Source organism: Rattus norvegicus, chromosome 7, assembly GCF_036323735.1.
Source record: "Rattus norvegicus strain BN/NHsdMcwi chromosome 7, GRCr8, whole genome shotgun sequence".
Lineage (NCBI taxonomy): Eukaryota > Metazoa > Chordata > Mammalia > Rodentia > Muridae > Rattus > Rattus norvegicus.
In genome coordinates, this window is record NC_086025.1 from 131,489,238 (window position 1) to 131,502,830 (window position 13,593).

The 13,593-nt window shown below is 45.9% G+C and overlaps 1 long non-coding RNA gene and 2 pseudogenes across 3 annotated transcripts; 2 read left to right on the forward strand and 1 right to left on the reverse strand.

The window, feature by feature from the left end:
- Window positions 1–499: 499 nt before the first annotated feature.
- LOC134479784 (uncharacterized) lies at window positions 500–9,859 on the reverse strand. 3 transcript variants are annotated; one of them, XR_010053529.1, is made up of 3 exons: window positions 9,622–9,859; window positions 3,398–3,609; window positions 500–688 (listed from the first exon to the last, which is right to left on the reverse strand). It is a non-coding gene; the product is annotated as an uncharacterized LOC134479784 (long non-coding RNA). The 3 variants fall into 3 exon arrangements; XR_010053530.1 differs by lacking the exon at window positions 9,622–9,859 and having other exon boundaries at window positions 3,398–4,092; XR_010053528.1 differs by lacking the exons at window positions 3,398–3,609; window positions 9,622–9,859 and adding an exon at window positions 2,839–3,045.
- Or5bs2-ps1 (olfactory receptor family 5 subfamily BS member 2, pseudogene 1) lies at window positions 6,887–7,666 on the forward strand (annotated as a pseudogene).
- On the forward strand, window positions 9,807–9,980 carry Olr1110-ps (olfactory receptor pseudogene 1110; annotated as a pseudogene).

The following is a 13,593-nucleotide window of genomic DNA, read 5'->3' on the forward strand; positions in this document are numbered from 1 at the left end:
GGCCTCAAACTCAGAGATCCACCTGCCTCTGCCTCCAAGTGCCGGAATTAAAGGCATGCACCACCACTGCCTGGGTTTGCCTCCCTGCACACTGTGGTTCTTACCGTGGGCATCACCGCGATTGTATACTTCTCTGGCCTGTGTGTTAGGAAGAGCTCAGACAGACATCCTGCCTCCCAAATGACACCGAAAGCCTCAGTGATCTGGCTGAACACATTTCCCTGTGTCTCCTGCACCTTGAATCACCTCGTGCTTCCCACTGATGTGGATTGGCATTCCAGGGACCCCAGACAGCTCAATTACTCGGAAGAATTACAAGTCACAAATGAGAGTTAGGGTTAAGGCAATCGATGGCAGCTTTTAGTTTTGCTTTGGGAATCTCTTTCCAGAAGAGCCATCATGTAATAAGCTGGAAACTGCAAAGTGCTCTGTGGTTTCTCTCACTGGTTTATCCAGCCAAGACACAGAGAAAATCACACGAAAGGAGTCGGGTTGGTTCTTTTTCCCACTTTCAGATTTTATTTTTCCACCATACTTAGACAAAAACTCAAACGAAGTGAAACAGAAAATAATATACTTTTAGAAGGCAATTTGGTGAGCTTCGTCCTTTTTCTTTCTTTCTTTCTTTCTTTTTTTTTTTATCGCTTGTCTTTAGAACCACAAATTCAGAGTTATTTCTGCACAAATGCTGAAAAAAAGAAAAGGCATTTGCACAACTATTTAACTGCAGCGTTGTTTGTTATAGAAAAAAAAAAGACACTTATCTCTAAGTTGACTCTGCAACTATTCCGTACAGCAATCCGCAGTAAGAGGAATGAGACAAACGGACGAGACCAACTGCAAGGATGTCTGTCCACTGAGAAGAAGGGACTGATGGTATACGACTCAAGATTTCTGAAAGTTGATCGTTTTTATTTTGTGCGTATGGGTGCTTTGTGTGCAAGGCCATCCCCTTCCTGCTGGAGGCTGGAAGAGGTCATCGGATTCCCTGACACTGAACCCCCAGGCAATTGCAAGCTGTCGAGTGGGTGCTGGGAACTGAACCAGGGACCTCTGTAAGAGCAACAAGTGCTCTTAACCACTGAGCCATCTCTCCAGCCCTCAAATTTACTTTTAAAGATATATCCATATGAAAAAAACATTAAATTATAACCTTCTCTTGGAATAGGATGTCAGCTAAATTTCCAGGGTTTAGGGCACTTAGAGGCAAGTTCCTGATATCCTGAAGAGAGCGCTGTGCTTGCTGGCATGTATAATATTTAAGACAGGAAAGAGGCCTGGGTCACTGATGCCTCAACTCTCCAATAACTGCGTATATAAGGAAGATTTTTAAAAAAAAATTACTGGACTGTCGGTAGAAGAACTTTTTGGGCCAGAAGTCTGTCTACAAGACAAACTCCCTCATCTCCATACAGGGAGATTAGGGAGAAAGACCCATGAAAGAGACACTTGGTGAAGCTGGATAAGAAATAGATACATGGTAAAAACACGAGTTTGTAATCATAATAAATCAGGAGCTGGAGAGACGGCTCACTGGTTAAGAACACTTGCCGTTCTCCCAAAAGACCCCAGGCTTCCACAGCAGGCAACTCACACCTCCAGGGTATCTGACCCCTCTACTAGTCACCACCACCTGCACTTATGTACCATGCACTCACATAGACACATACACGTATGTAAATATATATATATAGTGTCTAAACATAATAAATCATATTATTAAAAGAATGGTGTGCTAAGAATTAAAAGCCTAAATAAATCCTCAGAAATTTTCAGCACCAACCTGAACACAACAAAATAAACACACATTGGCAGACATGGTGGTGCGAACCTGCAATCTCACCGCTCAGGAGACTGAGGAAAAGTGGGAAATTACACATGTAATCGTCTATAAGGAACACGTGGCTAACTTGAAACATGCTTAGTACCTGCCGAGGATTTTGAGCGTCAGTTGGACTTGTGTAACTGTGAGTATTAGTTTGAGACCAGCTTGGGCTACAATAAAAAGACCCTCTCTTAAAAAGGGGGAAACTTAACAGACTAGGAAATATTAAATGATAGAAACATAGTTAAAGATTATTCTCCTCACTAGGCGTGGTGGTGCAGCCCTTTAATTCCGTCCAACACTCAGGAGAAGGCAGAAGGATCTCTGTGAGTTCCAGGCCAGTCTGGTCAACAGAGTGAGTTCCAGGACAGCCAGGGCTACATAGTGAGACCCTGATTCAAAAGATACATTTTTAAAAAAAGATTACTCTCCTCAAAGAAATGCAAAGGCTTTACAAATAAATGCAACCAAACTTACAGAAAAACTGGTCATTCCTCTATTACCCAAGATTACTACAAAAAAAAAGTAGGGAATAAAAAAAATCAGTCGGGTTGGGGATTTAGCTCAGTGGTAGAGCACTTGCCTAGCATGTGCAAGGTCCTGGGTTCGGTCCCCAGCTCCGAAAAAAAGAAAAAAGAAAAAAAAAATCAGTCATGGGCTGGGGAGATGGCTCAGTGGTTAAGAGCACTGACTGCTCTTCCAGAGGTCCTGAGTTCAAATCCCAGCAACCACATGGTGGCTCACAACCAACTGTAATGGGATCTGATGCCCTCTTCTGGTGTGTCTGAAGACAGCTACAGTGTACTTATATAGAATAAATAAATAAATAAATCTTTAAACAAAAAAAAAATCAGTCATTTTATGAAGCTTGGTTAACTCCAACAGTCCCATCTTCTGCTCTGAGTGAAAGGATTACAAGGGCTGCTGTGCCCATCCAGTGCCACACCCACGAAGTGCCATGCCCACCCAAAGCCACGCCCATGAAGTGCCAAGCCCGCCCCTATCACACCCACCTGGTGCTGTGCCTGAGCAGTGCCATGCCCATCTAGCGCCGCGCCTACACAGTGCCACGCCCACCTGTGCTTTTCTTGGGTTCTGGATATCCAAAGCCCCATGCCCACGTTTCTGCACCATCTCTTCAGCTAAGTGCTGCTTTCCATTTGCTTGGCAGTGTGACTGTAGTTTGCAATATAGCTTCCCCTTTAACAAAGCCAGAATGGTTTGGCCTTTTTTTTTTAAGAAAAAATATTGTTCAAGAATTTCATACATGTATACGATGTGTTTTGATCAAGTCTCTCCTCCATCCCCTTCCCTCCAGTTCCTTTCCCAATTCCCCCACACCACTGTTCCCTTCCAATATTGTGTGGTGTGTGTGTGTAGTGTGTGTGTGTGTGTGTGTGTGTGTGTGTGTGTGTGTGTGTGTACATGCACGTGCACATGTGTATGTGTATATAGGCTTAGAGTTTTCAAAACCTATTTAATTTGGGTTCATAAATGCTTTAACCTCCCTCCTAACCCACTGATCAGAGGTAGCAGAAGAAGATTAATAGGAAAAAGGGGTTGTGGACCTACTTAGAAGTAATTCTTTGAGATGACTTCTTCACAATCAGGATACCAGCAGTCCAGTCCAAAAGGAAACACCAAACACGAATCAGTAGCAGCTGCTCAATCCAGCAGAAACTGCAGTGCTCCCTCCACCAATCAGTACAAGTCAGCCAAAGCAGCAAGACTCAGTCAAAATGCTATGAAGTTCTTCGGTGCTTTTCTCTCTATGAAGTGGAGACCTACGAAGACCAGCAAAGTGTTTCGAGGAGTAGCAATGCAAGAGCATCCTCTCACTGTTTGTGGGATTATATTTATATTTTCTTTCTAAACATCGCATGCCCTCTCAAGTGTCTGCTTCAGCAAAACATCCTCTCACGAGACAGCTTCCAGAAAAAAATCACGTGACACAAATGAGTTTCCAAAGAAACCAGAAGTTTCCACTTCATCCAATACATATTATACACATAGACATACATATGGTTTTCTAAAACAGGTTCTCTCTATGTAGTCCTGGCTGTTCGAGAGCTCACTACGTGTAGACCAGACTAGCCTCAAGTTCACAGAGATCTGCCTGTCTCTGCCTCCCAAATGTTGGGATTAAAGGCGCGCACACACACAAAGCCCAGCTTATTTTTGAGACTTTCGTTTGAGTACAGTATTTACAGCATCTCCCCCTCCCCTCTGCCTCTTCTAGCCCTCCCATGCCCCCACTTCCCAAATTCATGAAGCTTCTTTGTGGAGCACAGGCCACTACAGAAATATATGAATGGTCAAAATCAACAGAACCCTGGACCAACCGATACTTTTAAAACACAACCCCTGCACTGAAGGCTCAAGGGACACCATGGAAGAAGGGGTGGAGAGGTCACAGAAGCCAGAGGCTCAGGGCATCTGCTGCAAGACAGTGTCTATACATGACAGGGGAGCTGTACACACTGAATCTCAGCCATGTGGCCACCTAAACAAAACCTGAAAAGTGACAATAGTTGGCTTGCCATTGTGGATGGGGAATCAAGGCTCTTCCCCTAGATGAAGAATCACAAGCAAGGGATGACCACTGAAAGAGGAATCAACCAGTCTACTCCAGGGATGAGCCCCCAGCAGGAGAGCCAACCCCCAAGCAACCAGCCCTAAACACATGTACGCATGAGCGATACTAAACAGACTCTGCAAGGTCATTCACCTTTATAAATGTGAGAGCGAGTGTGTGTGCAGCAACAATAATTCAAGAATAAGAGGTCATGCTTTGGGCTCTTTTAACCTCATACCTGAGTAAGCTAAGTTGCAAGCGTGTTCAGTGTGAGGAATGTTTAAGTGGAAAATACTACAACTACTTTTTCAGAGGTCTTTGTTTTCGTTTTGTCAGCTAAACATTTTGTGATATTTGTGGAGATGTCTGAACAGCATGGTGACGTTACAGTTAGTAAAAACTCACTTCGGGGGAAGGAGTCTAAGGGAGGAGGCACAGTAGATATAGAAGCAGAGCTGGGTGATACTAGAGGTAAAAGGGTGTGTGTGTGTGCATGTGTGTGTGCGTGCGTGTCTGTGTGTCTATGCGTGCGCGTGTGTGTGTTTCCAGAATTTTGCGAGTGTATACATTGAGTATACCTATAACCCACTCACATACCAGTGATATTTTTACATAATAATAGAACTAAAACCAGAATGTCGGCCACCTCAGAGCCCTCTTGGAGGATGGAACCCACAAAACGAGAACAACACAAAGAGTCAGCCATGAGGACCCACTCGGAATCAGAGCGGACCTGCATAAGGGTCTCTCTAGGGACTTGCTTCATCCTCTCAGGTCTAGAGATGATTTCAAGTCCCTCTGGCCATTGTTATTTGTAAGTGGAACTTTGGAAAACTACTCTTCCCCCTGGACATAAAGACTATGGGGGATGAATCCTTATTCGGAAGTCTCTTGTGAGCCAGAGAGACAGCTCAACCATTCGAGGCTAAGATTCATAGCCAAACTTTAAAGAGCTGGGTTCCCAGAAGTCCCTTGTCTGCATCCCCTAGGACTGAACCAAGGGAAGCCCACAGAAACCGAGTCATACCCGTGGCTTTGTGCGGTGTTGGGAGGATGTGCTCTGCACATCCTCCTCCAAACCCACCAGGTGTTGGCCTTGGGATGCAGGTAAGGATAAATCTCACATCCATTTTCTCCTAAAGCCGCCCAGTCAGGGAACCCAGAAGGGGATCAGTCATGAGGAGAGGGAGATCCCCACTTATGAACCTTCTATCTATCTTTTGAGAAGAGAGGCACCCTCTTTTCTTCCTCTAGTCTCAACTAAACCTTGTAACTGTCCATTCTGCCAAGTAATGTTTACCCCTCCTCCTTTGGGGTAGATGCTGTCTGTAACTTTCTGAGGCTGCGGGTCTAGAGTTTGTAGGGTTTTATCCATATCCAGTTCAGAGAACCTCAGGTCTTGTGCTGAACCCTGAGAGTGCAGTGAAAACGGAGTGCATTGTACATTCGCTGAAACTAGAAGGCTTTGGAAGGGCTCGGGTACACAGCCCTTGCCTCCACTCTGAGGGCTCCCCCCATCTAGCTTCCATGACACTGTGTGCCACTTCTGCTTGGAGTAGCATACAGGGGGACAAGGGATTTCTATTCAGTAGTAAACACCCCAAAAATACCATGTCTTTCTTAGCATGTCTAAAATGGAACGGACCTTGGAAACCATCTAGTTTTCCAGATTTTTTTTCCTTACATTTATTGGAGATGCTGCATGTTATCCACTGCATGTATGCGGAGTTCAGAGGACAATTTATTTGTAGGGGTCAGCACTCTCCTTCCACTCCGTGGGTCCCAGGGACAGAACTCAGATCATTAGCCTTGTTGCCAAGCACCTTTTTTTTTTTTTTCGGAGCTGGGGATCGAACCCAGGGCCCTGCGCTTCCTAGGCAAGCGCTCTACCACTGAGCTAAATCCCCAACCCCGTTGCCAAGCACCTTTACTGGCTAAGCCATCTGACCTACTCTACTGATTTTTTTTTTTATGAAAAATTCAAGTGATGTACCAACCTGTGAGGACAGAGAGAGGGGGCTTGTACCTCATGATGTACCAACAGTGCTTCTAGCACTTATTCAGAGATCATTATGCTCTGTCATCCAGATAGCCAAAACGTTTGCTGCTGATTTACTGTGCCAGTCAGTCTTCCCGCAGCTTGAGCTTCACCCCCTTTGGAAGCAGAGCAGAACGCCTCTCAGTGTCCTCGGGGTCTTTCCTCAGCTTCTTCCCATTCTTTCTCCTGATTTCTAACCCTCCTTCTCCTTCCCTGCCTTTCCAGGTCTCCTCTACACGCTTTCCACACACCTTCTCCACTTTGGCCAGGTCACTACCCTAAGCTAGAAAGTGCTGAGATTCCCACACAGAAGGAAAGCCACATCTAGGCAAGCCCCGCCCCGCCCCCGACTCAGCCCAGAAGCGCAATTCACCATCCGGGCGGGCGCACAGGTGCACAGGACAGCTGAGCGATCTCCTCAGTGCTCGTCCCTTAGCTTGAATGCTTCATGGAAGTTAGAAATGTCACTGAGTTTGTGCTCCTCGGACTAACCAGCAACCCTCGGAGCCAGGTGGTTCTCTTTGTGCTGTTCTTGGTGATTTACCTCCTGACCCTCGTGGGGAACCTGCTGATGCTGATGCTGATCAGCTCTGACGCCCACCTTCGTACCCCCATGTACTTCTTCCTGAGATACCTCTCCTTCATGGATGCTTTCTACTCTTCGGTCATTGTGCCCAAGTTGCTGAGGAACCTTATTTCTGAGTGGAAGACCATATCCTTCCTTGGGTGTTTCATTCAGATCGCCCTGGTCATATTTTCTGGGGCCACCGAAGCCTGCCTCCTTTCCGCCATGGCCTATGACCGGTTCCAGGCTGTGTGCCACCCGCTGTTGTATGTGGTCACTATGAATGGAAAGGTATGTTCTGGGATGGTGGCTATATCCTGGGCCGTAGGAATGAGCGTTAGCCTGGTTAACACCCTCCTGCTAGCTCAGGAGAACTTCTGTGGCCCGAACGTCATCCACAATTTTGCTTGTGAGCTTCCTCCGGTGCTCTTGTTGGTCTGTTCCAACCCCCACACTACTATTGCCTCCATCCTGACCACGTTGGTGATCTTGGGTTTTGGTTCACTTATCCTCCTGCTGGGATCCTACAGCCGCATCATCAAGACAGCCCTGGGCGTCAACTCGGCCACAGGTCGGAGCAAGATCTTCTCCACATGTTCCTCCCATTTCCTTGTGGTTACCATCTTTTATGGTTCAGGAGTGTTCAGGTGTGTCACGCGGTAGTTCCTACTCATAAGTGTCGAGCGTCCCTCTCCTAACTGCCCTCGACCTACGCAACAGCAAGGCCATGCAGCAGGGAAAAGCCATCCAGAAATTCTGTCCTGGAATTCCAAAGGCTTGTTGAGCTCCTGCACACCTCTGCAGTGGACTGGCTGTGAGGTTTTCAAAAGAAGAAGGAGGGAGGGAGAGGAAGGAAAGAAACAGGAAGGAGGGAGGGAGGGAGGGAGAGAGGGAGAAGGGGAGAGGAGGGGGAGAGAAAGGAAAGAGACGAAGAGGGAGGGAGGGACAGAGTGACAGGATGGGGAAAGACAGAGAGAGAGAGGAGACCCTGTAGGCTAGGCATAGGGGTACACGCCTCCGATCCCCAGCACCTGTGTGTGTCTGTGTGTGTTTTATGTATGTATGTGTGTATGTGTGTATGTGTGTATATACGTGTCTAAGTATGTATGTGTGAGTGTGCACATGTGTGTATGTGTGTGTTCGTATTTTTATATGTGTATGCATGAGTGTGTGAGAATGCATGCATGCATGTGTGTATGTCTGTGTTTGTCTGTGTTTGTGTGTATATGTATATGTATGTGTATGTATATGTATGTGTGTATGTATGTGTGTGTATGGGTATGTCTGTGTTTGTCTGTGTCTGTGTATATATATATATGTGTGTGTATGTGTATGTACATGTGAATATTTGTGTATGTGTATATATGTGTATGCATGTGTGTGAGTGTACATGTATGCATGTGTATTTGTGTATGTCTGTGTTTGTCTGTATTTGTGTATATATGTGTGCATGTGTATATGTATGTGTATGTGTATATGTGTGTTTGTGTATGTTTGTGTACATGTACATGTGTATGTGTGTCTGAATCTATATGTAAGGGTGTATGTGTATGCATGTGTGTATGTGTTTGTATGTGTGTGGGGGTATATGTGGGTATGTATGTGTGTGTATGTGTGTGTATCTCTGTGTCTGTGTGTGTCTGTGTGTATATGTATGTCTGTATATATATGTATATATGTGTGTATATATGTGTGTATGTCTTTTAAATGAAGTCCACAGAGCCCATAATGAACATTCTTGAGATGTCACATTTGTTCCAATGAAGATAATGCCATTGAGAAAGCAATAATGTTTCTTTGGGAAATAACCCGAGGGATACTTAGTTACACCCAGTGATTTAATCTCAGGATGTTAAATTAAAGTCATATGTTCTGCTTAATCCATTTTCGTCTCTCACTTTATTCACTGATTTTGGCTCCTTCTCAAACCAAAGAAAAATGAAACTAAAAACACCGTTCTGCCAGGCATTATAAAAATAATGTGGCTGAAGGCTGAAGAGATGGCTCAGTGGTTAGGAGCACTGGCTGCTCTTGCAGGGGACCAGGTTCAGTTCCCAGCACCCACATGGTGTCTCATAACCATACTTCCAGTTCCAGGAGACTGGGAACCCTCTTCTGACCTCCATGGGTACCAGGCATTCACCTGGTGTGCGTACACATATGCACGCAAACACTCATATACACATGATGATGATGATGATGATGATGATGATGGTGATGGTGATGATTTACTATGATTATGAGAGTAATCATGTGGGAAACAGTGGCAGTGTTGTGAACTAGTCACTTAGTTTTGCTAGAAACAATGTATGTCTGTATGTATGTCTATGTATATATATGTGTATGTATGTGTGTATGTGTCTGTGAGTGTACATGCATACATGTGTGTCTGAATTGTTGAGAATCTAGAGAAAGGGTAGTATTGTTGTCATGGCTACAAGCCAAGATGCTTGGAAGAGTGGTTAGTCCGATCCTAACCTGAGCTCCTCAGTACACAGAACTTGTCCTCGTCTGACTCCTCTCTGTGCATTTACTCATGCTTGGAGGCATGTGAAGGCAGAAGTGACAGACTTCCCATGAAGTTAGTAACAACTGTGGGAGTGAGGTTCCATACTTACACCCACTCTGACCACAGAGAGAAGTTATCGCGCAGTTGGTGTTGGGAGAGCTCGCCCGTTGCCATGGTGACGGTACCCTGAGGTACTCTTTGTGCATTCCACGCGGGAGTGGGATGGACCACAGCTGTGAGTGGTATCGTGATCCTCATCCTGAGTTCCTGAGTTCACATCACTCCTTTGTGTAATTCCTCCTAAGGTACATGACTCCAGCATCCGGCTCAGCCTTGGAGCAAGTGTTGTCTTTACAGTACAGCGTGGTGACCCCGCTGCTAAATCCCCTCATCTACAGCCTGAAAAACAAGGACGTCAAGGCGGCTCTGAGGAGGATGCTGAGCAGGAAGTCCAGACTGACCTTGTAGCCAGACTCTCCCGCTCCATCGAGGGTAGGAGTTGCAGGAGAAAGGTGCTAGAAAAGGTCTTGCCAGTCTGCCACCTCAAGGGAATAGTTTCTCTTCCTCCACTGCCCTGCCCCCTAGTGGCGTGATATTAGGAAACCTCCAGGATAGAGCAGGTGACGCCTGAGCCATCCCAAAGACCCACGTAGTACATTAGGAAATCCTTGGAGCTTCACTAGCCATTTCCACAGCTATTGGTGTTTTAATGAATCAACCCGTCAGACCACCAGCCAGGACAGTGCCACGTTCTGGGTAAGTAGCACTTGCCTGAGTAAGGTTCAACTCCCCACCACCACCACCACCCCCCACAAAAAATCCATTGCAAGATCTAAACCTCCAAGTAAGTGAAAAAGAAACAAAGTAACTGTGTCTCTAGAGTCCTGTCTCCATTCAGGAAAGCAGTACCCAGAGCTGGGGCTCACCGAATTCATAGTAGTTACTTGTGAACCACCTAAGGGATGAATGAAGAAGTATCGAATCCATCTGAAGATGACCTCCTCCTGCATGCTCTTAGGAAATGGGAAGATGAGGACCACCAACTAATGCTAGGTGTCCTGAGGACAGAACTTCTAATAGCTTCTGTGTCCCTGTGGTCTAGGATACGCAGTTACTTAATAGTTACATTAGATAAAGGACAGAGATTAGTGAGTGGTGGGGGAAGGGAAGGGAAAGAACATCTGAAAAGGAACACTGCCTTCCTAAGACATGTGTCAGAGAAAGTAACGGAAGCAGAGAGAAAGAGATGCCATCTTGGAGAGCGCTATCATGAGTCCTCACTGTGAGCTCAGTGAATCCTCTAGGACAGGTCTTCCTCTAGCCTTCCTATCTCCCACTTGAACCTCCTGCTTGAGATTCAGAACGGCTCCAGACCTAGAGGAAAGAGAAGCTGGAGGAGTAGAACAAATGCCCATCCTCTGAGACACTGCTTACAAGAAGTCCGCCCAGATAGAGCTTCAGTTTCCCAGCCCATTTCTTCCCAGATGCCAAGAGAAGTCTGCCGTAAGGGGGTAGAGTGTGGCTTAGTGGTAGGACACGTGCATAGGAGAGGAAGAAAACAGCACCCTCATCATCCCAGGTGGCAGCATGTGACCGTCATTTCACTTGGAAGAAGGAAGGGGAGAGGAGCTAGCTAGTGCTAGCCGTCCGTCGGATGGGATAATCACTCGACTGAATCACAAAGGTAACATTTGTTTTCACAAGACAACTCATAATTCTGCAAATGCCATATCAATTATTGAATGAATAAAATACGCAAGCTAGTGGGCAGAAAGAAGAACAGACTAGGCACATGTCCGTGCCTAAAGGCTGCAAATGCTGACCTCAAATGCCCTCTGCTGTTGCTTGCACAGAACATTAGCATCGCGCTCTGATTACAGAGTGTTTTCCCACTTACCGCACAAAAGCTGAACTGAGGGAAAGTACATTTTAAAACTGTTCTACAGTACTGATACAGCACAGGGATATACATGCATTTGTATGATAACCTTCTGTAGCAATAAAAGACTGGATTTTTAAAAAAAAATGATTCCGTGCTGGCTCCCATGCTGCTTCTTGCTCCCCCAACCTAGAGCAAGGTTGGATGATCTTGTCTCTCCTGTCTTCCTTGTGCAGTTTCTCAGTTGGGGAGGTAATCATTTGATTCCCATGTGCAATCCTGCAGTGATACACTGCCATCTGCCATCCATAACATTCACCTGATGCAGGCCCATCCACCATTTGTAACCATTCGATCTGATACTTTGCCATCCACTATTTGTAACCATTCATCCACCATCTGTAACATTCCATATCTGATACACCGCCAGCCACCATCCGTAACACCTGATCCCCCTGATCCCACGTGCAGTCCGGCAGTGGCCCACTGCTCTTCCCCATCCTCAGGGAAGTCACCATGTGAGAGTCTCAAATCTTGGACCTTGAATCCCCAAGGCGATGGTGCTAATAAACTCATCCCTTTATGAGACAGCTGCCTCAGGTATCCCACAATAATAACGCAGAGGCAGCCGACACCGCCAGAACCATGACACTCATCAGCACAGCCCAGCTTTGGTGGCATTTCTTCTCTAGACATTTGGTGGCGCTGGTTCCTTATATTTTTCAACCATAAGGCCGTCTGAAGCTGCAACTGTGGCAAGTTAACAGTTAAGGGGAAAACAGGCAAGTTAAGGGGCAGAATGAGCCTCCAACTCTGACCTTTCGCACGCGCCTCCTGAGGACTTGGAGAAGCCTTTGTACCGTGACTAGTATGGGGAAGATAACATGCAGTGTCAGAGGAGAAACATCACACTGTGTTTAAATTTACACCGCAGTGTAATGACACATACCAGTTATTTCCTGGGAATTTTCCCAGATACAAGCCAGACCTACACACACACACACACACACACACACACACACACACACACGCCTCTGTTGTGCCTATAGATTTCCTAAGCATGGGAGTTTCATTTTGGAGCTGGTGACTGCTAACACAGGAGAAGCATGACTTGACCTGACTGTCCAAAGCCCCAAAGGTTATTGGGGTAATGCAATGGTTGCTATTGTCTCTCGACTGAGTTTAGAATTGCCATGGAAACGCACATCTCTAGATGTCTAAAGAGGATGGTCCCAAAATGTTTGCGTAAACAGGAAAGACCATGCCTTGAACATGGGCAGCAGTATCCCACAAGCTAGAGTTCCTGACTGAATAAAAAAGAGAAAATGAATGTCAAGTCTGGCATCCGTCTCTCCTGACTTCCTGACAGCTCACAGTGTGGCCAGTTTTCTCTACAATCCTGCTGAGTTGCACCCTCCAACCAAGAGCCATTAAAACCCGTCCTTCCCTGAGTTTTATCTGGAATATCTTCACATCTATTTAAAAAGTAACTAAAAAGCAACTAATACAGTGGAGATCTTTGGAAGGTAGAAAGAAGACAAGGTTTCATTCCCAGCTAATTCAAAATGTAGTAAATCGGGATACGGTTTTGCAGCTTTGAAGCAGGGAATCTCAGAGAACCAGCTCATCCAAAGCTTCTAAGATAAAGGTAAAGCGGGTCGCGCACATGGGGCAGAGGTGAGCAGCTCACACTCGGACCAGCAACCGGTACCAAAAACAAATAGCAACACCCGGATCCAATCCCTGCCACGCATCCTACAGTCAAAATAAGGGAAGTTCTGTAAGCAGCCAGCTAAAAACAAGCAAGGTTTGAGACACACATGGTACAGAAAGAACAAATCAAAAGGCCCCGTGTGAATAAATCCTTAAGAATTGGTAACTTTATAATATCCTGCATATATGCAATCTCCAGAGAACAGGTCTTGTCACGGCTCATCTTGAAAAAATAAATCCCTCAGCTCCCTCAATCATCTACTGACTCCTAACTGTCTGGTTATAACGTCCACCACCTCACATCCTGTCAAAACCCCACCTATACTTCCAAATCCAGCTAAATCCACCCCTGATCGTCTAAGTGTGACCTCCCACCCCTGTAATCCTCAGGGTTGCAGGTGGAGGATAGAGAATGGAAGTTCATTCAGGTCTGAGTTATATAGTGAGATGCTAAGGAAAGAAAAGCCAGGCTGGAGAGATGGCTCATCA